Source organism: Callorhinus ursinus, unplaced genomic scaffold, assembly GCF_003265705.2.
Source record: "Callorhinus ursinus isolate GAN/ISIS: 27379988/994484 unplaced genomic scaffold, GSC_fseal_2.0 scaffold10, whole genome shotgun sequence".
NCBI classification, from domain to species: Eukaryota; Metazoa; Chordata; class Mammalia; order Carnivora; family Otariidae; genus Callorhinus; species Callorhinus ursinus.
The window spans coordinates 85,934,920-85,962,187 of NW_027397072.1; positions in this window are offsets into that span (position 1 = coordinate 85,934,920).

The window sequence follows — 27,268 nt, forward strand, 5'->3', positions numbered from 1 at the left end:
CTTTCTTTCTTTCTTTCTTTCTTTCTTTCTTTCTTTCTTTCTTTCTTCTTTTCTCCCTTCCTTCCTTCCTTCCTTCCTTCCTTCCTTCCTTTCTTTCTTTCTTTCTTTCTTTCTTTCTTTCTTTCTTTCTTTCTTTCTTTCTTTCTTTCTTTCCTTTCTTCCTTCCTTTTCTTTCTTTCTTTCTTCCTTCCTTCCTTCCTTCCTTCCTTCCTTCCTTTCTTTCTTTCTTCCTTCCTTCCTTCCTTCCTTCCTTCCTTCCTTCCTTTCTTTTCTTCTTTTTCTTTCCTTTTTCTCTCTGTCTTAACTGCACCCAAACAAGGCTACCTGATTCCATAGTCCTTCATTTCTATTTTCCTGAAATTCTCAGGCACTGAGATATTTCTCACTCCAGTGCAATGCTTTCCATGGTATCCCATCCCAATTCACTATTAGTGAAAGTTAATTTCATAGCTACAGGATGCCTGGGGCTATTTATGTTCCACCCACCACCAGTGATAGATTTCTCATAGCCAGTTGACTAGGGATAATCTACTTCAAAATCCCATGTTAGAATCAATTTCCTCAGACCACGCCTGACACTAGCTCTCAGGTTAAGTCTTCAGGAAGCAGACCCTGAAACAGAGATTTTTATGTGTGGAGGTATTTATTAGAAAGTGTTCCAGGATCAACATCTATAGGGAAATGAAAGAAGTAGGAGTGGGCAGAGGGAAGAAATGAACTGCAGGGTACATCCTACAACAAACTCTAGAGCTTATATGGCCCTTCAGATTTGTCCTGAGTAGAGGCAAGGTGATCAGGCCTTTATATCCCTGCATTGACTAGTCATTAGATGTGGGCTGTTCCTGGGATGGGGATGACTTTGGGTAAAGCTGCTGTCTTCGGTGGAGGGAAACCCTGGAGGGTCATTCAGTTGAGAACCATTAGCTCCAAAACCACTGGCAACTGGAGGAATGAGTGCTCAGTTCTGAAGGCAGATCAAGGTCACACACCACACATCCACTTAAAGAATTTCAAATTGGGAAATTAACATAATCAAATTCTTTCTTTACAATAATCATCTTGTCACAAGTGAGAAGAAAGGATTAAAAGACTTCATGACAAATTGATAATGCCACACTAATAAATACATTTATATTTATATTTGCATTCATATATATAGTATTTATATTTATATCCATATTTATTCATATTTATATTTGAAAGACAACATATTTCTATCATGGAAAAACGCCAAGGTAAAAATTGCAATACATATATAGAAAAGTATAGCTTGTAAATGACAGTAATTCAGCCAGGTTATTTCCATTTCTAGCCTTCAGAAATCTTAATATAATTCCATTGTTAGTCAATTTTCCATTCACTAAACTGTTTTCATCCTAGTGCCATGATGCAGCTGAAGCAGAGGCAACTGCTTTCTTACTTAGTGATAGCAGGTTAAACAAATTGAGATTCTTATGTAAGTTTCATGAGCATCGGGATATGGATAGAGTTACAATGGATGCAATAGTAATCACAAATAGATCTAAAGCTAATGAATAAAAGAGGGTAATGGACTTTGTGAGCACTTAGTCACTGTTCAATCTATAGCCCTGGTGGAACATAAAGGAACAGGAGACATGAAATAGAAAGATACACAATGTTAAAAGAAATTCTATCCTTTTGCTGTATAGGAGTAACCTATAAATATACACCTTGTAAGGGGTTTCGGAAATATGAAAATTAAAAAGTAAAAAAAATAGAAACATTCTTTAATCCTTTCACCAAAACATAATAAATGTTAAGATCTCCATGATTTCTTTTATGAGAATATTTAAAACAAAATTAGTTATATTTTGTATTATAAGTGTAAGGCTTATTTCGTTAAAATCATATCATAATTTTTTTTCCATCAGAACAAATTATTTGAAGACTCCTACTTTTAGTTCCCCCATCATACAAATTTTTCCTTTTTTATTGACCACTGAGGTTTTTCCACAGTTTTGTTTTACTATTCTAATCAATGTTGGGAAGAACATTGTTTTAAAAAAATTTTCAATATAGGCTTTTTTGGCTTCTGAGGAAACACTTTTAAAATCAGGGATATTGGGTCAAATTACACAACTTTTTTAAGGGCCCTTGACTTAAGCACCAAATTATTTCCAGAAATGTGGTTCCATTTTCCACTCCCCTCAGCAGTGCATGTATATGTTCATCTAAACACATTCTTTTCAGAATGGAGTATGGTTTTAACTTTCTGCGAATGTAGTAGAAATAAATGTGATTTTGTTGTCTTGTTTCACATTCTTTTAGTAACTAGTGCTGACTTAGCTGTTTGAGTCTTCTTATAAACGTTCTTCCCAGACCCATACCTGTAGGGCAGATTGCCGCCCATATAGTCCCTCACCTAGTTCTGAATTTCTGATGTGTGTTCACACTGAGCAGTTCTTGATGTTCTTTGAGAGTATGCACACAGCTCTGAGAAGACAGAACATCAAATATTATACTTCACAAGGTGTTAAATGTCTATGTGTTTGCAACTGTACTGTTTTGGAATGAACTGTGTCTCCCCAGTCTCCCCCAATTTCATATAATGAAGTCTTAACCCTCTATACTTCAGAATAAGACCTTAGGTAGAGATAGGGTCTTTCCTGAGGTAATCAAATTAAAGTGAATCTGTAAACCCATCAACAAAATGAGAAGGCAACTCACTGAATAGGAGAAAATATTTGCAAATCTGATAAGGGGTTAATATCTAATAAGCGGTTAATATCCAAAATATATAAAGAACTCATGCAACTCAATAGCAAATAAACAATCCAAATAAAAAATGGACAGAGGATCTGAATAAAAACTTTTCCAAGGAAGACGTTCAGATGGCCCACAGGTACATGAAAAGGTGTTCAACATCACTTATCATTAGGGAAATATAAGTCAAAACCACAGTGAGATACCTCACACCTGTAAAAATGCCATCAAAAAGACAAATAACAAGTGCTGGTGAGGATGTGGAGAAAAGTGAACCCTCGTGCACTGTTGGTGGGAATGTTAACTGGTGCAGACCCTATAAAAAACAGTATGGAGGTTTTTCAAAAAATAATAAATAGAACTACAATACGATCCAGAAATTCCACTTCTTGATATTTATCCAAAGAAAAATAAATGAAAACACTAACTCAGAAAAATATCTGTACCCCATGTTCATTGCAGCATTATTTACAATAGCCAAGATAAGGAAGTAACCTATATGTTCACTGATGGATAAGTGGATAAAGAAAATAATGTGATATCTATATATCTATACATAAATAATGTGATATTTATCTAAAATGGAATATTACTCAGCCATTTAAAAAGAAATCTTGCCATGTTTGACAACATGGAAGGACCTCAAAGGCATTATGCTAAGTGAAATAAGTCAGGCAGAGAAAGACAAATACCATATGATCTCACTTACATGGTAATCTGAAAACAAACAAACAAACTGAACTCAGATACAGAGAACAGATTGATAGTTGCCAGAGGTGGGGGATGGGGAGTGGGCAAAATAGGTGAAGGTGGTCAAAGGGTACAGACTTCCTGTTATAAAATAAATGAGTCATGGGGATGTAATGTATAACATGGTGACTATAGTTAATACTACTGTATTATATAATTGAAGGTTGCTAAAATAATGGATCTTAGAAATTATCATATATAAAAAGTGTTGTAACTATTTATGGTGATGTCTGTTAACTAGACTGATCATTTTGCAATATGCAGGGATACCAAATCATTATGTTGTACACCTGAAATGAATATAATGTTATATGTCAATTAGATCTCAATTAAAAATTAAAAGTAAGTCCATCAGGGTAGGTCCTAATCTAGTGAAACAATAATCCTTATAAAAAGAGGAAATTTGGCCGCAGAGACACACACAGAGGGAGGACAATGTGGGAAAGACATAAGGAGAAGATGGCCATTCACAAGCTACAGAGATCCTTACCTCATGGGCCTTTGGAGGAACTAACCTTGCTGATCACTTGATCCTGCGCTTCCAGCTTCCAGAACAGTGAGATGGTAAATCTCTGCTATGGAAGCCATCAGTCCTTTGCCATGGCACCCCTGGAAAACTAATGCATATAATCTCACAACCTGATTGTGTCCCATGCAGTTTTCTATCCTGCACAGCTGTTTTCTGGAAGGTTGCAGTAGAGAACCTTCAGGGAGCCTGTCCACACCTGTCCTCTGTCCCATCAGGGACGGCTGATGTGATGAGCTGTGCAACCCCATCCTCTCTACTACGCTGTGGCCCCGATCTACACTGGGCTGCTCAGAGCTGGCCTCCTGGACATGCAGAGGCAGGACCTAGAGCCAGACTCTGCAAAACTCTTGAGCCAGGAGGTCATGGGTCATGGGGGTTCCCAGGGGTCATCACAGCTCATGCAGAGGGGTCCTTCAGAAGACAGAGGAAGGCAGAGAAAAGCAGAGCCAGGAAAGTGTGGCTTGTGAGACCTGAAACAGTGCACTTTGGAGCTTTTCTCTTCAGTTTTAGCACTTGAGAGGCTGTTCTTCCTTCCTTCGTTCTGTGGCATCCATCTATTACTCCCTTGCTTCAGATTTTCCCACAAGGACTGTCAGACCTAGATCTTAGAGAGGATACAAGTTTTCTGCCTTTGCTGTGTATTCCTCAGCATTTTAGTGGAAAGAAGGGAGAGGCTGCACCAGGGACTGCTTCTCAAAAGCCATTTTAAACCAGATGCCACAGGCTCAGTCTTGAAACAGCAAAGCCTTTTAACTAAAAACCACACAATTACCTTTCCTCTTTTATTTTGCAATGATTAGTGAGAACCTGAAAAACCTTCCTGTTCTCTCATAGACCTCTATTTAAAAGATATTGTGAATGGCTAAAATAATAGCCCTAATCACGTAATAGCATCTTTACCACAGAAAAGCCTGCTGAAGATTGGTCCATAAAGCACCTGTTCATGTGTGCATGCATATACAACAATAGTTAGGTACCCACTCTGGTTTCACGATAACAAATTCTTCTCTTTCCTTTATCCTTTCATCTATCTGCCTCCAAATGTGATGAAAATTCAAGATAAAGTCCTTGTCCTCAAGTGAGTCATAGCTTTGTTGGGATTTTTTTTACAGGAGTGGGGAGAGGAGGAAGTCGAACAAATAATTAGGATGGTGTTTTATGTGTTAGGAGAAAGATATACACAAAGACACTTAGGGCCTTAAAGGCTTCCCAAGAAAGTAACCCTTAGGCTGTGCCTTGAAGAAGGGGAACATTGTCGATTGTTTCAAACAAGGAGACTGATGGCCCGTCACCTATGGTTGGGAAACACCGACTGCACACATCTGGGAGCTGGTGAGATATTTCGTCTGCAAGGTTTTCCTGACCAGAGGAGAGTCAGGTGGTTGGAGGAACACTGTTTGCTCTTACATGCTCTGCTGCACCTCCATGTGTGGCTCAAGTCCATATAACCCTGCAGACCACAGCAGCAACCCTGACCTCTCCTTTTGGCGCAAACAGTGCTGGCACCTGCCCAGACTTTCCGGGCTGAAATGAATTTGCCACCAGCTCCTGAGATTGCCTTCCTACATGTGGGTCACACACAGCTGCTTGCTCAGCTGATAGGTTCTCTTGGTGACTCCTTTTCCTGACTTGGCAAAGCCTCATATTGTGGGAGGACACAGCATTCACGCGTAGGAATTCTAGCTCCGAGTTTCAGGGATGCTTCATAGATTTCCACTGATTTCCTCAACTCTGCATGAGGCATGGCTGAGTTTCCTGGTGGCTTTAACCCAATCCAAGGGTATGTGAACAAGTTAGTTTCCCCTGCCATTTCTCTGCTAAAGTATTAATATTTTGCTATGGTGGTGGTGGTGGTGAAATACGGGGAAGGGAGCTATTGTAGAGAAATAGGTAGATAAGAACAGGGAGAACTATCCCTCTGCAAATCTTCCCAAGCTTGTGTTTTATAGACTCAGAAAGAGCTCAAGAGACCAGAATAGTAGGATTTAGTTTCCCAAATGTTCAGAGAAGAGCTAATGGGCACAAAGCTAACTCTGCTCTGAAGGAAATAGGGCTTAGGAGGAGCTGGTGGCTTTTGAAAGGAGGTTCTTACCGCACAATTATAAAGCATCCTAGGGAGAAATAGAGCAGGAATTGGCAGAGAAGTGACATTAAAAAAAAAAAAAAAAAAGTGTGGTTTGGGTGATCCCAAAGGATAGCTCCAAAACTGAGGTGTCATAATCAAGGATAAAGATAATAAATGTGTTATCCTTTAAAACTCAGGCTTGATGATCTTAATCCTTCTTAAAATCCCATTCTCTGTGGAAAACAAGCCCAAACTAGTTCACTTGGTACATAAGATGCTGTTTAACACCACTGCCCCGTCTCCAACGCCCAGCCAATATGTTAGATGTGTTAGAGGGCGTGGAGTCACTAAGCATGACATTTACAGAAGCTGTTTCCAATCCATAGCATCCTTTGCTTTTTGGATAGTGTGATGCCTGTTCTTCTTGTTAGATTTACAGAAGCTGTTCCCAGTCCATAACATCCTTTGCTTTTTGGATAGTGTGATGCCTGCTCTTCTTGTTAGATTCTTTCTTCAGTTTGTTCTTATATCAAGAAATCAAACACTGGGGCTCCTGGCTGGCTCCTTCAGAAGAGCACGTGACTCTTGATCTTGAGGTCGTGAGTTCGAGCCCCACTTTGGGTATAGAGATTACTAAATAAATAAATAAAATTTTTTAAAAAAGAAAATCAAACATTAAATGAATAAATAGAATGTAAAACTGCCTGTTACCCTTCATCTAGACAATTACTAATAATTTTTAAGTCATTTAATTTATATTTTGTTGGATTTCGGTGTATACTAACAAATACTATTATTGTATTTAAATAAAATTATATGCATATAATTTAAATACATATATAATTATATACATTATATGTATTTATATATATATAAAATTATAGGAATATATCCTTACAATTTTCTGCTTATCCCATCCCATATGGTCTTTTGGGCATCTTTCCATATTCATACACAAAGCTTTTTCTCATTTATTTTAATAGCTGTGTTAGAGCTGTATGCCTTATTTAATCAATCCCTTTTAAATGTCACTCAGAGGTTTTGAATTTATCCATACAACAAACAAAAACATATTTGCATATATATTTTGTGCAAATATGAGTTTACTTTTCTCATTTATTTTTTCATCTATTTATCCAATAACTGTTGGATAAGTACTTATTAACTGTTAGAATCTGCTTAAAGCTTACTTGTGCCATGAAGCCTAAAACTCCCACTCCCTAAACTAAGGCAAAAGCACTCCTACCACATCTCTCATCTCTCCGTTTATATATTTTTGTGTCTTTGGGACCATGAGCATTGTAATGGTAACAATGTTGCCATTGTTCCAATTTTCCAAAAATGCAATAAAGGTAAGTTTTGAGATTATAGATTAGAAAACTGAGTACTTCCCCAACAAACTATGGTATAGTTCAAGCTTTTCAAAGAGAGGGATCTTTGTGAGTCAGAATGGATTATGTAAAACTGTGCCTCATTAACCACATTTCCTTTGAAGGTGTCCTACGTGACAAATACAGATTAGGGAATGTTGTAGATAGACTATCTTGATGTCAACAATATGTCTGAGATTAAAAAAACCAAACAGACAAAAGACAAAACTAACATGCTTATAGTTACAAAGAAAAAAATGTATTCAATAACTGTATCAATAGATGAATTTGTAACTGACTGAACAACTGGGTCTAAAGAGTAGAGATTATGGAGATACACTATAGGGCTCTGGCTCCATCCTGCACAGAGTGAAGTAGTAAATGTCTTTCCTAAGGCTTATGCAGCAGGTCAACAACAGAATTATACAAATGCTGAGTCCTTAATTCTTTTTATAGTAGAGCTTCCATTTAGTTAGCCTGTGGTTTCTGGGATGTACTGATACCACACAACAGAACTGGTTAGATTATATGCATGCTCCATTTTAATTTTTATATTTTTTATTTTTATTTCTATTTTTTTTTTGCCTGAATTGATTAGACAAAACTAGGTGGTGATGATTCAGATATTTCAGTATTGGAAAAAAAAAATCTGTCATAGACTGATGTTTTCTCCTGTGTTGTTTTCATTATTAAAAAAAAAAATGTTGAGGTTTAGATTCACATGGAGTTGTAAGAAATAACACAGAGAGAAGAAACTGTTTACATAGTTTCCCTCAATGGTAACATCTTGCATAACTATAGTATAATATAATTGTCAGGACATTGACATTGATAAGAGCAATCAACCTCACCCAGATTTTACCGGTTTCATATCCGTTCATTGTGGTGTGTGTGTTTAGTTCTATATTTTTATCACATCTGTAGGTTTGTGTGGCCTCCACCACCGACAACATATAGAACTGCTCCATCACAAGGATCCCTCGTGCCAGCTTTTATGGTCATAGCCCCTCCCTATCCCCACCCCTCAGCCTCTGGCAACTACTAATCTGTTTTCCATCTCTGTCACTTCAGGAATGCTGAAATACATAGCCTTTTGAGACTGGCATACACTCAGCATAATTTCCTTGGCATACATCCTTGTAACTGCCCATTATCAATAGTTCCCTCCCTTTTATTGCCAATGGTATGGATATAAACAGATGGTTTAACCATTCACCCAGTGAAAGATATTTGGGTTCTTTCTGATTTTGGCCATTACAAATAAAGTTGCCATGAACAATTGTGTATGGAATTTGGGGTGAACTTAAGTTTTCATTTCTTTGGATTAAATGCCTAAGAGAGCTATCACTGAGTCAGATGATAAGTACATGTGTACTTTAGAGAAAGTACCCTTCTCTTTTCTGCAGTGGCTTTATTATTTTACACATCCACTAATAGTGTATGAAAAAATTGGTTTCTCTCTATTCTCACTAGTATTTGGTGGAGTTATTCTTATTTGAGCTGTTCTAATAGTTGCATAGTAATAGCTCATTGTGGTTTTAATTTGCATTTCTCTAGTGGTTATTGATGTGAACATCTTTTCATTTGACATCTGTATATCCCTTTTGGTGAGATGTCTTTTGCCCATTTTATAATGGATTGTTTGATTTTTTTATTATTGACTTTTGAGAGTTCTTTATATATTGTAGATATGAGTCTTTTGTCATATATGTGGTTTGTAAATTTTCCTTCCAGTCTGTGGCTTGTCTTTTCATCTTTTTTGCAGGGTCTTTCACAGAGCAAAGTTTTTTTGATTTTGGTAAAATCCAGCTTATCAGTTTTCCCTATTATGTATCATGCTTTCAATATAGATGCCTTACTTTAAAAAAAAAAAAACAATTTGATTTTAGAATAGTTTCAGTTTACAGAAAAGCTTCAAAGATAGTACAGAGAGTTCCTATATACACCTCATCCAATTTCTGCTGCTGTTAATATGTTACTGTCACTGTCGTAGACTAGTCACAACTAGAAAATCAACATGTGAGTATGACTATGAAGTAAACTCCACACTTGATTTGATTTCACTAGTTTTTCCCTAATTTCCTTTTTCTGGTCTGGGATGTCAACCAGGATATCACACTAGATTTAGTCATCACATCTCCTTCATCTTCTCTGGCATGTGATAGTTTCTCAGACTCTCCTTGTTTCTGATGACCTTGACAGTGTTGAGGAGAGCTGTTTAGGTATTTGGTGCCCTATCTTTCCATTCATGTTTGTTTGATGTTTTTCTTCTGATTAGACTGGGGTTGTGGGTTTCGGATGAAATGATTCCAAAGGTGAAATGTCATTCTTATCATATTATATTACAGGTATGTGCTCTGAACATTACTTAACACTGATGATGTTGACCTTAATCAGCTGGCCAAGTGTTTGCCAGTTTTCTTCACTGAAAAACCTCCATCCCCTTCTGTGCTCTTTGAAAGCAAGTCACTAAGCATACCTTCTTGGCAGTTGTGGTGGTGATGGTGGTGGTGGTGGTGGTGAATATCTAAATTAAGATCTGGAATTCTTTTGTACAGGAGGTTTGTCTCTTTCTCCCAGTTATTTATTCAATCATTTCTTCATATTAGTATATATTCATGGATAATTTTAACTTTGCATTGTAATTTAATACTATGTTACTTGTCTTGCTTAATTAAGCTCCTGCCATTAAGAGTTCTTTCAGGTTGGCTCCTGTGTCCCTTTGGCATGCCTCCATCATTATCTTTTGAGCACTTCGTTATTTTGTGACATTTCTAGTTGTTTCAGGCTCATTTTGCATATTCCATGCCACAATAGAATCAGCTAGTTATCCAGGGAGACCAGGTACCTTTAATTGGAGGATGGGAGTAAAATCAATCTGGGTGTTGGGTGTGGTTCACTTTTTGAGTAAAAATCACAAGACGTCATAAATAGCATTACATTCTATGAAATGAAAACAAAATGAGGTGGACTCTTCCCCATAAACAGCATTACTCATGAGATAATGCGTGAGAACTTATAATTTGTCTTGAGTTTGCTGTACTGTGACCAAGTGCCCTGCTTTACCCTTAATAGGGTTCCCACTATTAAGAACTTTTAGGTGAAAATCAAGAGTGATGTCACATCTGACTGTGATGGTTGGAACTAGTAGCTATCTTGAGACCGTGAGGGATGCCATCCTACAGGAAAAGATGACATGCTGCAAATAGCAGAGGGAAAAATTGTGAAGAAGTGGGTTTTGATGACTTCAGTGAGCCAATTCTTGAGTAACTCTACTTTGGAATGAGCCCTGACCATGGGCCAACACTTATGTTAGGCTCTGAGGATACAAAGATGATTAGAGCAAATACTTTCTAAGGATGGAACGGGGAAATTTTGTGAATGGGTTGGAATTTTATGAATGGGTTGGAATATGTTGAGTGTGAGTTCTTTTGGCAAGAAGAAGAGAATGGGATTCTAGGCTGAAGGAAATGCAGGAACAAAGTATGGAGATGGAAATATAATCTTCCTTGGAGAAGGGCAAGAAGTGAAATGGAGATGGAGAAGGGTGAGGGATGGGCTGAGGTGGGAAAGGAGGTTGATAACATTAGGTGAGACTCAACTGTGGAGGGTTGGAAGATCAGGCTGAGGATTTTGGATTTTGGGATTTTAGTTATGGTTTAAGTCTCTAAACAAATAAAAATTACATAACTTTCATATGGGCTTATCATGTTCTTCAAAAAAATTGATGTGCCTGGCTATGTAAACAAAGAGCATGGACCTCATTCATATTTCACTGATTAATGGGAAATAATGTTAAAAAATTTCCTGTTATAAATTCTTTTGGGAGTGAGGTTCTCTTTTCTTTCCCTTCCTTCTCCTTCCCCGCCTTTTCCTCTTCCTTCTATTGTGCAAATCTTGGTTTTGGTATGTTGGTTTTATTTAGAATTTTGTTTGCTTATTTTATTTAAAAAACGTGAATATTATTGTCACATACAGTTGGAAAATATTTTCTCTCTTGAGGACAACTATTTGGCATCCAAAATCACAGTTGGTTTTATATAGCCATCGATCCTTTAGATTTGAGGTACAATTTCCTGTCTAAAAAGTATTTAGTGATGCTATCATTACCTTTTTAAAAACTATACATGAGATTATGTTAATGGTAGTGTTCTTCACATAGAACATCTGGGGATACTGGCAAACCAGATGGAGGATGGATCCTTGATAGATAAACAACCTAGGGCAAAACTTTGAGAGCTTCTTAGGATTTGTTTCATTTTATGAATCTCAATGTTATTTTAATGCCGTTGTTAGTTTAACTTCTTTTTTATTGAGTAATACAAATGAGAAGGGATGGTTCAGTGGGACTTTAAAAAAATCTATGCTTCAACTAACATGGTAAGCAATTTATAACATCTTTTTTATATTTTGTGGGGTAAGGATGTACAAATTATCATAAATTAAATGTATGGAAATGATCTGGAGGCAGATAAGGGTCAAATAAGTGTCAAAACGCAGTACAGTGTTGTGTACGGCATTGTCCTCCTTTCCTTTTCTTTTTTCTAATTCCTACAGAAGTAGGTACTCTTTATCACTGAAATCTCAATCACTTTCTATACTTTTCCCTGGTATTTCTGGCTTCAGTTGTTGAGTTGGTATCAATTCCTAGTGGAATGCAGTGCTACTGAACATTGGCACATAATTAGACAATGGTTTGGATTTGAGAATTTTTCACAGAAGCTGTTTTAAATAGGATTTCTCCAGATCAGTCCTTTACTCTCTGGCAGTTAGATATGTTTCTCAAATTCAGATTAGGCCAATAATTTGAGAAATGAGAATTCCAAGAGCATCTTGGCCCTCATGTCTGCACTTGGTACCTGCTCCTCAGGGTGATCTACAGACCATGCCTTGAAGATATAAAGAGAATAAAACCATGTAGCTTGAAGACCATGTCAATTGTAACTGGGCTCAGATGCCTGCCGGAAGCCACATTCCATGACAGAATACATAGAGAATGGCAAGCTCTGGGACAGTGCAAATAAAATCCCGGGCCAGGGAATAAAGTCAACATCATAGAGTTAGAGAAAAACTGTGATAAACACTAATTTCAGTAAAAAAAACACGGAGATAATGTCAAAAGGAGGGCTTGAACGTTCTTCTCTCTCACATAAAAATTCAGACCTGGGCAGAATAAAAGCCAATCAGAGATCTTTTTTTTTTTTTTTTTCTGGATAAGATTTTTAATGTGGAGTCAACCACTTCATTTGGCAGATGGAAAAATTCAAGGAGGCCGTGACCTACCTTGGTTACATAATTGGAGCAGAACCAAAAACGAAGGTTTTTCCTTGTATTACTTTCCTTCTATGAGCACTTGTGGAGGGCACTGCGGGGCATGGCAGGGGAGAGGAATGGGATTTAAAGACAGATTGAGTTTCAGTATTGGTTCTGCCATCTCAGCTGCAATCCCTCTTTTGTAAAAATGAGAATAATAGCTTTTTTTTTTTTTTTTGGTAAAGCTGTGTGAAAATTAAATGAAGTAATGGGTGAAGAATGCCCTGCAGGGGACATAACATAAGATAGGACACAACAAATGACTAATGCTATTAATAGGTGCCAAGACTTTAAAACCTTATGATCTAAGTTGGGGGTAGACAGAGCTACAGGTGTTAAATCAGGAGACACCCGGCCAGTGACTCTCAACCTAGTATTAGGAGACACCTGCCCGGCTATTTGTGGCATTTTATAAGGACACAAGGAATGACTCTTCTGAAAAGTCTCTAAATTGGAATTATAAATTATGGACATTTCTTTACATAGAATATTGAGCCTCCAGGAAAGAAACCTTTTTTATACATGTGTTTGATTGGGAAGAGTAATCACACACATAACAGAAGTAGGGCGAGGGAAGAGGAAGACGAAGGAACAATCTGGAACAATGCAGACTCCAGGGCTCTGGATGGAAAGCATTCTGGAGCTCTGATGAGTAGAGATGGGCACCTCTCTTAATTTTGCTTATTTATTTAATTTTTATTGAGATATAATTGCCATTGAACATTATATTATTTTCAGGTTTACAACACAACAATTCAGTATATGTACATATTGCAAAACAGTCACCACAAATTAGGCTAGTTAACATCCATCTTCTTAACTTTAAATCCTCCAAGAAGAGGCAAAGATTAAAGATAATCATTTATTCCTACTAGAAGGAACCAGAAAGGGAAGCAAATCGATCTACGTATCTATTGTTTACCCTATCTCAAACCACTGGGAGAAAGTAGTTCTATCTAAAGGGATTCAGTTGGTAGTGCTGTTGTCAGTGACACTCCATGCATATTCAGAAGTCCCAGAGAGATGAATACTTGGCCGTTCTTCCTGCTGGGACTCCATGGTGTCTGCTAATTAAAAAGAAAATTTTACCTGCATTTCTAAAGGATTGTAGCAACAGTCTTACACTTTATTATTATTATTACTATTATTAGTTTCAGTGGTAGAATTTAGTGATTCATCAGTTGCATACAACACCCAGTGCTCATTACATCAGGTGCCCTCCTTAATTCCCATCACCCAGTTACCCCATCCCTACCCCTATCCCCTCCAGCAACCCACAGGTTATTCCCTATAGTTAAGAGTCTTAGGGTTTCCCTCCCTCTCTGTTTTTGTTTTCTTACTTTTCCTTCCCTTCTCCTATGTTCATCTGTTTTGTTTCTTTAATTCCACATATAAGTGAAATCATATGGTATTTGTCTGTTTTTTTTTTTTTTTAGGGCTTTATTATTTATTTGAGAGAGAGAGAGCTCAAGCATGAGCAGGGGTTGGGGGTGCTGGGGAGAGGCAGAGAGAGAAGCAGACTCCCCGCTGAGCTGGGATCCTGATGTGGGGCTCGATCCCAGGACCCCGAGATCATGACTTGAGCCGAAGGCAGACACTTAACCAACTGAGCCACCTAGGCGCCCCTTGTCTTATGCTTTTGTCTTGCTCTCCCATCATTCAAGTATTTTTCCCCACTCCCCCTTTAACTGCAGGAATCTTGCTGAGAAAATTCTGCATAAAGGAGTGTTTCCACTCTGTCTTCCAGTAAACAGAATATTAATTCAGAATAGATTGCTGAGATAAGAAGGTGATTGAACTATAAGCTCAAAGCCTTGCTCTGTCTATGCCTGATACGAACCCTTCTTCCTTCTCTAATTTCCATTTTCCTCTATGTTTTGTCATGTTAACCTCTGAGATCTGAATTGTCTTTATAGTAATCAAGAGCAGAATTACAGTGTTCATCTTCAGTTGAAGTATACTAAAGTGGTAGGTTTTTGATTTACTGGTTAGGGAGATAAAGACTTTCGATTTATGGCATCTATTTTCTACTTGGATTCAGATTTTGCCCACTTTTTTGCAGGGTGATGATATCATCAAAATATTTGAACCCTTACATACACGTTTGAGAAATTCAGAGAAAGCATGCAATCTCTTTTGGGTTGGTTTTATGTTTTGTGTTTGGAGAATTCAAGGGATTTGTACTTGTTATGTACTGGTGTGTTATGATTTAGAATCTCCTTGTTCATGACTTAAGTGAAGTTGTTTTGATCTGCATGAAGTTATTTTGATCAAGGGCAAATTTGGGAGGCTGTGTAAGGGTGATATCGGCAGAAATATGTACAGAGTGTTCAATCGATACGAGTATATGGAGGGACCAGCTATGATACAATGGACATTTAAACCTGGAATTGTGAGGACTTCCCTAGAGTGTTCAGTCTGGGTGAGGTTACTGTTTCTGGATCTAAATAGCTCTCTGATGATCTTGAGGCACTTGCTCCTGTTGTGGTTCAGGGTACTCTTGGTTGGCATTGGTGTTAAACTGAGCAGTAGTCTAAGGAAGAGAAGGAACATCTGTTTCTGCCTTGGTGAGGCTATTCCTCGTGGGCAGTGGTGCAAGCCACGGTGTGGTCCCTGGGTAATCACCTTCAGAACAGCTACCTCGTCTGCGAGTCCTGATGTCACCCACTAGCTACACGCCCCAGCAGGGAGGGACCTGATTGGCAGCTGATACCCAGCCTCTAGTGGGAAGGACTGACTCTACTGAAGACCAAATTTGCAGAAAGGTGCACCTCAACTAAATGTGGCTTTTATTTCTTTCATGTCCCCTTTGCCTGGAAAAATAGTGTAATTAATTTATCACTGGTTTGGAGTACGTTATTTTTTATTGGCTTATTAGGAGACATTATCCTGTATGCTATTGGCTCATGAAATATTACTATTATAAATTATCATTCCCACAGTGGATGTGTGTTAAATAAGTTATTGGTGAAGACAAATCTCAGTCTCTGGGCATAATTTGCCCTAAACAAAACACTACTGCAGGAAATATGAACAGCATTAACATTTTTTTTCATTTACTGTAAAGTTCTAGGGGGTGGTTCACTCATACTGTAGTGTTCAAAGTGGAAGACCAGGATGACAAAGTGATTTGCTATTTCTCAAAGAGCGTGGAAATTCATTATGACTATTTTAAAAGATGGGAAAAAATTCACTTAAAATGAAGCATTCAGCTAAAAATGATTCCTTTCTTGCTATAAATCCATATACAAATCTCAAAAACTGTCATAAACACCAGCAGCACATTTTGAGTTTATAATAATCTCAAATTATAACGATGTTCATTTTCTTTGGAACTGACATGATTTGACACTTGTGCAACTGCTGGTTTTAGCAAATTAGTAACTATATCCAACATTAAAAATAGGCATTTAAAACCACCAGTAGAATTAAGGCATTAAGAGTTTTATTAAGGAAAACTTTTTGAAGGTTCTTCTGAAATTATTTAAAAATTAACTTTTTATAGGCACCTTGTTTTTAATGCTTGACTAAAGCAATTTTAAATATTATAAATAAAATTCTTTTTCAGCTGAAGTCATGAACAGAATTGGTTCTGAGTGTCATAAACTGACTGAGGTATAAATCATCACAAAGTGGTATTTAGAATAAGCACTGTAATAACTCAACTTTAACAGCCTAGTCATAAGCAAGATCCTGCAGTACATAATGGGCGCCAGTGTTTCACAACTGCATTAGTAAATCTTGATGGAGGTTTTCAAACATTCTGGTAAAGCACTGTAGTCCTACACCCAACTTCAACATTCGATTTATAACTATTGTGTTAAACATGGGCCCCCGCCCTTGAAGAAGTTAACCATTCCCCTTCTCCTGATTGCGGCAATGTTGTCTGAAATTTATGTTGGTGGCCATGTCATAGACTGATGTATACTTGGTTCCTCCTTCCATAGATGTGTCAATTCACTTGTTCTAGACATTATCAAGGCTGAATTGTACCATTTCCATTATGCCATTTGAAGTTATCGATTGGGAAATAGTTTCCAGCTTTGGGACATATAGTGTGATTTATAGGTCAATTAATACTTTCGGAGGTTTACTCACTGTCATACCATGCACAGTTGCCTATCGTTCTCTTCCTTTGTGACAGTATTACACTGATCGTGTCTGCCAAATGGATGGTTAGACAGGAGGTCAGATTGAATCAATTCACACAGTCTCCCATCTGGTGTCTGATTCACTCTGTGAAGCTGCTGGAAGCAAAGAGGGTCTACAGATGACTGTTGCTAAAACATGACCATAAGTATGAGTATTCAGCTGGAGGATGTCAGTGTGAACAGTGACACTGTGCATGGCTCCAATCCATGTTTGTGAAGAGGCCTAATATGAATGCCTGTGGCCTAATGTTTCCTGACAGCAAACGTTGTCAAACATGGCACACATTAGTAAGGGAGATGGTAGCGTGCTCTAAGACTAGACACACATATTTATGGCAGGGTTCAGAAACTGTCACAATTGGACATAGAGATTCTAGACTAAGCTGGAAGGATCCTGAGAGATCCTGAGGAGCCACAGTCCATTCGGATTGCTATAACAAAAATGCCATGGGCTAGATGGCTTATAAGGAGCAGAAATTTATTGCTCACAGTTCTTTGCATGGTGGAAGAGTTAGTGAACTCTGACCTCTTCTTACAAGGGCACTAATTCCAACCATGAGGGTTCCACCCTTGTGACAATCACTTCCCAAAGGCTCCACTTCCAAAAACCTTCATATGTGGGATTAGGGTTCCACACATGGAAATTTGCGGGGGAGACACATTTGGTCTATAGCATCCTTTCAATCATGATTGCAAAAACTTAGAGAGGGTAAGTATTCCACCCCTCCCCCAATTTAAACACCCCTTAGTCATGGCAAACCCATGAGAGCAGTAACTCTCTCTATCCCTGAAATATGCTGCCAGCAGCTCAGATATCCTTGAAAGTCTCTGCAAATTTTAAAGTTTCAGCTGATTGCAGTCCACTCCTCAACTCCCAGGAAAATCCTCTATTGTCTGACCCATTGAAAGTTATTTAATCTTATTTTATTGAGGGTACTAACTAATGAATGAAAAAAAATCAAAGTTTTCATGAGAGCTTCAATGTATTAATTGGATAATTTTGATAAAAGTGGCTTTGAGGTCAATAAGCTCATGAAAAGATGCTCAATATCACTAATCATTAGGGAAATGGAAATCTAAGCCATAATGAAGTATCACCTCACACCCCTTTGGATGCTATTTTAAAAACCCTTGAAGACAAGTGTTTGTGAGGATGCAGAGAAATCGGAGCCCTTGTGCACAGCTGGTGGGAATGTAAAATGGTGCAGCCACTGTGGAAAATAATACTATGGTTTCTCAAAATTTCAACTTGGAATTACCATATGATCTAACAATTTCAGTCCTGGGTATATGCCCCAAAAAACTGAAAGCAGGGACTCAAACAGATATTGATACACCAATGTTCATAGCAGCATTATTCATGATAGTCAAAAAATGGAAGCAACCTGAGTGTCTATCAATGGATGGTTGGATAAATAAAATGTGGTATATCCATACAATGAAATATTATTTAGAATGAAATATTAATACATGCTACAACATGGATGAACCTTAAAAACATTATGCTAAGTGAAATAAGCCAAACACAAAAGGTCAAATATTGCATGATTCCATTTACATGAGGTACCTAGAGGCAGAGAGTAGAACAGAGGTTACCAGGCACTGGGGGGAGGGAAGAATGTGGAGTCATTTACTGGGTACAGGATGTCAGTTTGGGAAGACAATTAATTCTGGAGATGGATGGTGGTGATGGTTGTACAACAGTGTGAATATACTAAGTGCCACTGAATTGTATACTTAAAAATGGCTAAAATGGTAATTCTTTTTCCTTTAAAGTAGCTTGGAGGCTCATTCAGAGTCTTAGGAAGAGAATGGGCTTTTAAGTCAGTGCATCGAAGGTTTAACTTTGATTTTCTGGTTGACTCTGACTTTGATGGGGACCCCCTTTCTTGCACAGGTCATTTTCAAGATATTAGACACCTCCAGTGTCTTGGTAATGTGTTCACCACGTCATGTATTTTCTAAAATTTGCAAAAGTAAACTTTACATCTCAGTTGGTCAAGACCATTTTCTCTTTCCACTTTGTTTTCTTCTGCTGTCATACTTTCATGTCAAATGCCATTGGTGGGGGAGCAGGGGATGTTGGGATGTAGACAAGCAGAAGTTGAGGGAGGACATATTTGATCTAGTTTTGGAGGGACACGTTTATCTGCTCTTGTAGTCAGTTCTGTGCACTGTTCCATTATTTCCAGGTGTCCCAGCACAGGATTGGCTTTAAGTCATGTTCTCTGGGCCAACTTACCTCACCAGGTTAGTCACAGGGAGGTGGGGGCTAGAGATCACATGGCAAAAAGATTGCATCCTCAGTACCTAGCATAGGAAGGACATAAGAGTAGAGCCAGATGGGCCAGCCATTTCCAACTGAAAGAGAATCTAAGATTAGCCATTGAGTAAGAAAATCTGAAAGGCCTTGAAGGTTTACAGCTTATGTTAAAAAGAAACTTGATAAAAGTTTTCCTGAATTTGACAATAATCCTAAAACTTTACATGGCTTTACCAATATTGAGGTATGAAGATGAAAGAAACTTTTCTAAACTATCAATGGTAAAAACAAATTTGCTCAACTATGCTAAGAAAAATAGATAAAATTGTATTTCTGTTCTCTCCATAGAGAACACAAAGTCATGGTTATACAAAGGGGAAGTCAGGGAACATATGGATAAAAAATATAGGGAAGAAGTATTACAAACGTTGTTAGGCAGTTAATTCATGTTAATGAGTTTTGCTGGATTTTATGGTCTTTGTGATGTTCACCTTCAAATGGTACTTTCTTTTTTTCAGTTTGAATAAGTACTCACTTTCATACCTACTTCTATATTTGGGATTTTGTATTACAGAGTGCTTAAAAATTTCTAAAAGCTTCAGACCCCATGAAACCTGGATCTACTCTAGTGTGAGAATTAGGGTAGCTTTTCTCTGGCTAGCATTTCTTTGGCTTAACAGTGGGTAATTGTACCACCTGACAGGGTTATTATGCAGGTTACATGAGGCAGTGTGAGTGAGTTTCTGGCACATAGTAGGGTTTCAATAAACGCTCATTTTCTTTTCTCTCATCTGAATTCTGATGGTATAAATCTGTGATCTTACCTTTGACCTTTTTATCTTTTTTACCTGGTTAATTATCTTTTTATTTCCCCAATTAAGTTTGGAGTTCATTTCACCCCCACCTGGTCTCTGCCTCTGGTTTATGCTCGAATCCATTTTTGTTCTGCTGCTACAGTGCGTTTTCAGAAAGTCAGATCTGATCTGAATTAAAAATCTGACCTGCCTAAAAACTTTTAATGGCTCCCTTGACCAAGAGGTAAATCTGCAATGCTTCCATATGGAATTTAGTGTCCATAAAGTGACTCCTGCCTACTTTTCTATACCTAAGTCGGACCTCCCTCAAACTCTACACTCCAGGTAGCCAGGTAAGAAAGAAAGGTACTTGCATGCTTCCTGTTTTTTCTGATTCAGGCAAGGATGCCCTCTTCCTGCCTGTAATTCCTTCATTCATTCACTCACCCACTCATTACAAGAATATTTGTTGAGTCAGTGTTTAATTTATGTAAGACACATACCAAATATGAGTATATGAACACATGTTGCATGGGAAATTAAGTTGATGCAGTGTCACCCCCAACACCCTACCAGGCAACTTGCTTAGAGGTCAGGGAACAAAACCTCTCACAGACTAGGTTGAAGGCCTCACTGCAGGGTTTACTAACCCCCAGCGAGGACAGGAGAGGAAGGAGGTAGGTCAGTGCAAGGAAGATGACGGTGGAAGGTGGGAGGGTCATGCCCCCAGAGTTGTGTGGTGCTCCCAGGTCCCCTCTCTCTCTAACAAATTAGCCATCCTCACTGGTAGTCGTGGGGCCCAGAGTTGAGGTTGCAGTAAGGGGGACCCCAGACAAGATATGCCAGGACCTAGAACACACTCTCCCTGTATTGAAGAGACCCACGCATATTTGCTGGGCCCAGATGTAGAGCACACATTACTGTGCTGAACTTCAGCTGCGGGCTGCATTTGTGGTTCATGGATAGAGCATGTACGGGGCCAGGATGGGACCCCACTGATGCCACATATACATGGCTGGTTTAGGGGAGACAGAGCTGTCCAGCCACAAGTGGCATGGCCGTGATTTGTTTTTGCAATTCTTTTGGTCCATAAGTAATGTACCTGTGCATTCCATCATATTTTCTATTAATTCTGTGTGTCTTTGGCATGTCTTAGAGATTACGGACTTATTTAACACATCTTATGACTTTTGCCCCCATCCCATAACTACTTGCTTACTATCTTTACTTAACATGTAAGTTCCACCTTATGAGCTATTAGCTCACTATCTATCCTTATGTGTTCCACCTATCCTCTTTTTCTTGTTCTAACAATCAAATATTCTTAAACAAGATTGCAAATGCTCATGATACCAGGAGAAATACCATTTTCAGGAAGCTTGTGGGAGAGAAGTGGCCATATCTAGGCTGTCCTTGCTGCATATGAAGTGAGGTTCATATGTACTGTTTCACTCCCAAATTGACCGGGGAGCAGAGCAGGCTCCCCACAAGAGAGGGTTCTGGAGTCAGGATAGTGGGAATAATCCAGGCTGATAGGGCCGATCAAAGGCATAGCATCGCTTCGGGGAGTTGCAAGTCTGAGGCTCTGGCTGGTGCATGAATCCCTCATGAAGAGTGGAAAACATGTGACTGGGAGAGATTGCCAAGGAGCTTCTATTATTGGCCTTGACTGCCTTGCTAAGGAACTTGGAGGTTATCAGGAAGGCCAGGAGATGCTGTGAAAGAATTTTCAGTCTGGCTTTTGCTCTTTTGACCTTCAAACTCTTATCTCTACCTGGGGTGGTTAATTTTATGTGTCCTCTTGGCTGAGCTATGGCACTCAGGTTTTTGGCCAAATACTCTTCTAGATGTTTTTGTGAAGGTGTTTTTTGGTTGGGATTAACATTTAAATCAGTAGACTTTGAGTAAAGTAGATTACTATCAATCATGTGGGTGGGCCTCATCCAATCAGTCGAAGGCCTTTAAAACAACAACCACAACACCTAAAAAATCTCCAAAAATGACCTCCCTGTTACCAGCAAACAGAGTCTGGACTGAAACTTCAACTCTTCCTTGAGTCTGCAGCCTGACAGCCTACTCTGCAGATACTGGACTTTCCAAATTCCTTAAAATAAATCTCTCACTTTATACATACCCACATCTTATTGGTTCTAGGGCCTAATTCAAATATTACCCTATTTGTAAACTCTCCAGCTCCACATTAGTCACTCTCTACTCAGCCACTCCTGTAACATTTTTGTATAACACTGTGTAGCACTCAACACATGATTCATACTTATTTATTTACACCTGTCTTTCCCATAAAACTGTGAGTAACTTGGGGACCAGGTCTTATCCATCATTGAAGTCCCTGAGACTAACAGCGGCCTGTACTAAAAAAGATGCTCAATAAATATGTATTGAAAAAATGAAAAAAATGGAAGAACAGAACACCAGGTGCCTTTGCAATATCCACGGCGATTAGAATGCATGGTGCATAGCAGGCAATGGATGAATATCCATGATAGGGAGGCTAATAAAGGCACTTATTTGCTGTGTTACTATGAGGCGGACACTAGTCTGAGCTCTAAAAATACCATACAACCTGAAAGAGCTCACACAAATTTATTTTTATTAAATTAAGGATTTCTGCCAAAGATTTCTAGAACCAGCCATGTCTCAAATTACCTTCTCCACCATAAACTCTTCCACCCTGGCTCCCCCCAAACCTTGAGCTCTTCTTAGTACCAAGACAATGAAGGGCTTGTAACTATGCAGAAGGAGAAAGGGAATGCAGTAAATAGAGCCAGAAGGTAGCAGGGCCATGTATGGAGACCCGAAGGTCACTGTTGAAACCAGTCAAATGCACCAACTTCAGTTGCTCTGACCTCTTCCCAGCTTCCTGTGACTCTTCAGCTCCCTTCTGAGAAACACGGGGTTTCCTGGGAACTGCTTTCAACATGATGTGCTTTGAAATAATCATGTGGGCTAATCTAGTCCCAAGCAGCCCTTGGGGGAAGTCTCAGGGAAATATAATAGGCCGGGAGAAAGCAGGGTAATAAATCACAAATTTTTGACACTGTACAATTCAGAGAGATGACTAAAGCATGTTTGTAATTTATTTTCCCCCCTTTAAAAAAAAAAAAAAGGAGTTACTTCTTGCAGTGTGAACACCAGATCTCTAAGAATAAGTTACTGGCTTATTTGTCACTCAAGTTATGGGCACATCAACATCTACAGGAAATTTGAATCTCCTGGGGTGGGTGCCTTCAAATGGAAAACAGTAGAAGTCGGAACAAAGACAAATCACTCTTCATTGAGCTTTCCAGCTGAGCAGATCGGGACGGAGACAATGCTGTGGGGAAAGTGATGTCAGGTTTCTGTATTCCGATGCCCTCATGAAGTGTCCAGAGCCTGTCTGTCGGCCCCACACCCGTGGCTGGAGGCCTCCCTCTGTCTCACATGATTTCCTCCCCTTGCTATTCCTCCTATGCCTTTTATTATATTTCTTTCTGCCCCAAGTGATGTTTTGATCCTGTCAGCCAGATGGAGACTAGTAGAAGCGAGGGGATCCCACAAGATGAACAAGCAAACTGAGGAACAAGCCAAAGCCCATCCTACCTTCCTGAAGGCCTGGCTGCCAGAAACCTCTTGCAGGTGGCTGTAGATACTCAAACCCCTTGGAAGCTCTTCTGCTCTGTAAACTGGACCGCAAAAGGCCAATAAGTGGGAGCAGGATTTACGTTGCAGAGTGAGCCTGCATGTGGCCCCCTCCCCTCCTTATGAAGAGCTCAGGAAGGAGGTGAGAAGGTAGAGGAATACCCAGGGGAGCCAGGAAGCTGTTCTGCCTGCTAGGGGCTGCTGGCTGGGTGAACCTCGTCAGTGCCTGCCCAGATGCGCTACAGCTGTTGACAGAGTCCCAGGCCTGAGACATATAGGACACTTATTTTTGGAAACATGCTCTATATCTGAAAGCACTCATGATGAAGAGATTCAGCCAGATGGCAGCAACTCAGTCACTCGCCCCTGCGAAATCTCACCGTACCCAGGGGTGGCAGAGCCGGCAGTCTGTGTGGGATCAATTCTTACAAACCCGGACTTGGCATTTTCCCTGCTTCCCTGGCAGCATGGCTGCCCCCCGTCCCTCACCTTTCCTGACCTCTAAAATGATTAGATTTGGCTCAAGGAATTTTTTTTAATACTCAAAATAAAATTTTTATTCATTTTAATGGATTGAAAACACAGCCAAGATGAAGACGCTTTATTCACGGCATGCACACCTCCGAAGGGGAACAGTCTGCTGGCAGCCTCTCTCCTCGCCAGCCCAGAGCTGCTCAGACTTGCCTTGACCCTGGAAGATCCTCCTTTTGTCAAAACTGAGTGAGGCAGCCTCCTGGCCTTTGTTTTCTCTTCTCTGGTCATCTATAGATGAGAGTCCCCCACCCTGCTCCGAGAGCCATACATAATCTATAGCGCATTTTTAGTTGGGAATCTACCTTTGCTCCAAGAGGAAGAGATAGAGGATTTCTACTAAGTCTCTGAATGTCCATAATTTCACCATACATTAAATAGTCACAGCAATACTGATTGGAAGAATTTTATGAATGATTGAGACAGCATTACAAAAGTGGCCTGCAATAGACAGATAGATAGATAGATAGATAGATAGATAGATAGATAGATAGATAATTTTATTGAAGAACAGAGGAGGAAATTAATCCAGCTGGAAACTGAATAGTCAATATTTCATTATCTCAAAAGCTTAAGGCTTAAGTCACAGATACCCTGAGAAGTTTGGTTTTGTAGTGCCAATAAATGTGGCAAATATTCGTCTAGCTATATTACATGCAGGCACGATAGTAGGTAGAGTTTGTGTCCTCAAGGAGCTCACAGTCTCGTGGAAGGTGCAGGAGTCAATCCCACAGTAGGGGTCAGGTTTGTAGTAACGCTGGGTACAGGTGGTATGGGGACATAGGGAGGGCTGGCTAAATCCATGACAGGAACTGGGCCAAGGAAAGCTTCAGGAGGGAGGAGTATTTTGGCTTAACTCTTTAGAGAGCCAGTGAAGTCTTTCAAAGAGGGAAGTAACATAACCGTATCTATATTTTAGAAGGGTAAGTAGCCATTTTGGGGGGGGCAAGTGGGCAGAAGATGGCAGGACTGGAGTCAGAGCCGTTTGCAGATTGGTTGAACAGCTGAAGCCTCAGCCATGGGGTGGGAGGAACCTGGGCATGTACTTAGAAGAAGAAATACACTGCGTTTGGCCACTAGTTGGTATTCAGGTTGAGGAAGGGGAGGATTCCTGTTTGTCTCCAGGTGACTGATTTGTCCTGGAGGAGAGGGATGGCACATTAACTGAGAAGGGGGCACGTGCCTTTAGCTGTGGAGTTTGAGGTGCTTGTGGACTGTGGAACAACATTCTGTAAGTGGTTGAAAATTCAGAACTAGTATTTAAAGATGGGGAGGATCTTGACACAGCAACACGGGGACATCACTTACACAAATGATATTGATTCAATCAATATCATGATTTAAATCCAGTGATGGCCCACAGAGAGAATGCAGAGGGAACAAGGGCAAAGCCAAAGGGCGGGATGATGGAGACGGCGAATTCTTGAGAACAAAGAGCAGGAGAGGCCTCAGGTGCTGGGCATTGGTTAGAAAACCTCTGGAGGTGCTTGGGTGTTGGGTGCTTGGGTGTTAACAAAAAGGCACCTCAGAGGTGATAAAAGGGCACATATAGGGCAGGCTGAGGGTCAAGAGAAAGTCAACCTCTATCTTTGCCTATCCAATCCCAATAAAGAATATCAAATAGCTGGTGGACCATCTGAACTTTCAATCTATTCTCAAAATAAATCTGGTCCAATTACATATATAATAAATTCAAACTCTGAAGATGGCCAAGTAGTTCTATACTGCATGAGGGGTCTTATTTTATTATACGAACTCTCCTCCTCTAACTGGTTCTCTGGGACTAACTCATGCACCCCTCCACTCAGACCACATCTTTCCACAAAGCAACTTGTTTTAATCTTCCCAACCATGCTATGAGCTAGGCTTTAAAATTATCCCATTTGACAGGTGAGGAAACAGAGGAGCAGAGAGAGTCAAGAATTTGCCCAAAGTCACACAGCCAATAAATACAGAAAAATGAATTCCAGTCTTGTTCACTTACTTAGCAAGAATCTTAGATTCACATATTCTTAAAAAAAAAAAAAATGATGAGAAAAATTACCTGTCCCAACGGACTCCCTCTGTCAGTGATTTTACAATCACTGAGATGAATTGGCTTCATCTGAAATGCAGCTTGCTAAAATCTACCTTGATAAACATCTCCACGTTGTAAATTCTTGTCCCTTTGACTGTGGTAGTGGTTAGGGCTCTGCTTGCTGAGTGTTCTCTTTCATTAGGACTGAGGCAGAGCAGATAAGTTTCTTACCTGTCTACACCACTGGTTCTCAACCCTGGCTGCACAGTGGAATCACCTAGAGAGCTTAAAATATCCTGGGGCCCAGGCTGCATCCCAGACCAGTCACATCAGAATCTCTGGGTGTGGGGTCAAAGATCAGAATTTTTTAAAGCCTCAGATGATTCCATTGGGTAGTCATGATTTAGAACTACTGTTCCTGACCTCTCTCCAGGTAGAACCTATTCTAGTCTATTAGCAGTGCTACCTTTTCCCCTTCATGTCAGAGAGCTCAAAACCTTTAGGAAGTGTTGAACTATGTGGAAGAGCAGAATCCTGAGATGGCCCTCAACATCCCCACCCCCAGTGTACATCCCTTGTGTAATCCTTCTCCTTGAGTATGGGGGAACCTTGTGAGTATCATGGAAGCCGCTCCCTTGATTAGGTTACTTATATAGCAAAACTGATGGGATTTTGCAGATGTAATTGAGGTCCTAAAATCAACTGATTTTGAATTCATTAAAAGGGAGATTATGCTGGATACCATCTGACCTAATCAGGCCCTTTAAAAGAGGCAGAGAGACTTGAAGCAGTAGAGACTGTCTCTCAGGCTAGCCTTGAGAAACAGACTGAATTTGATAGCAGCAAGGAAGTAAACAATCAACAACTATATGTGCTTGAATGAAAATCCTGAACATCATGTGAGGCCTTATGACAGACAAGCTGATGCCTCAATTACAACCCTATAAGACCCTGAGCAGAGAGACCAGCTAAGCTTCGTCTAGGTCACTACACGGGAACTGTGAGATAATAAATGGGCATTGTTTTAAGTCACTAAATTTGTGGTAATTTGTTAGTCTAGAAGACTAATCTAGCCCTACAGTGACCTGGGGCCAAGAACAGCTTCCCACAACCTGAGAGAAG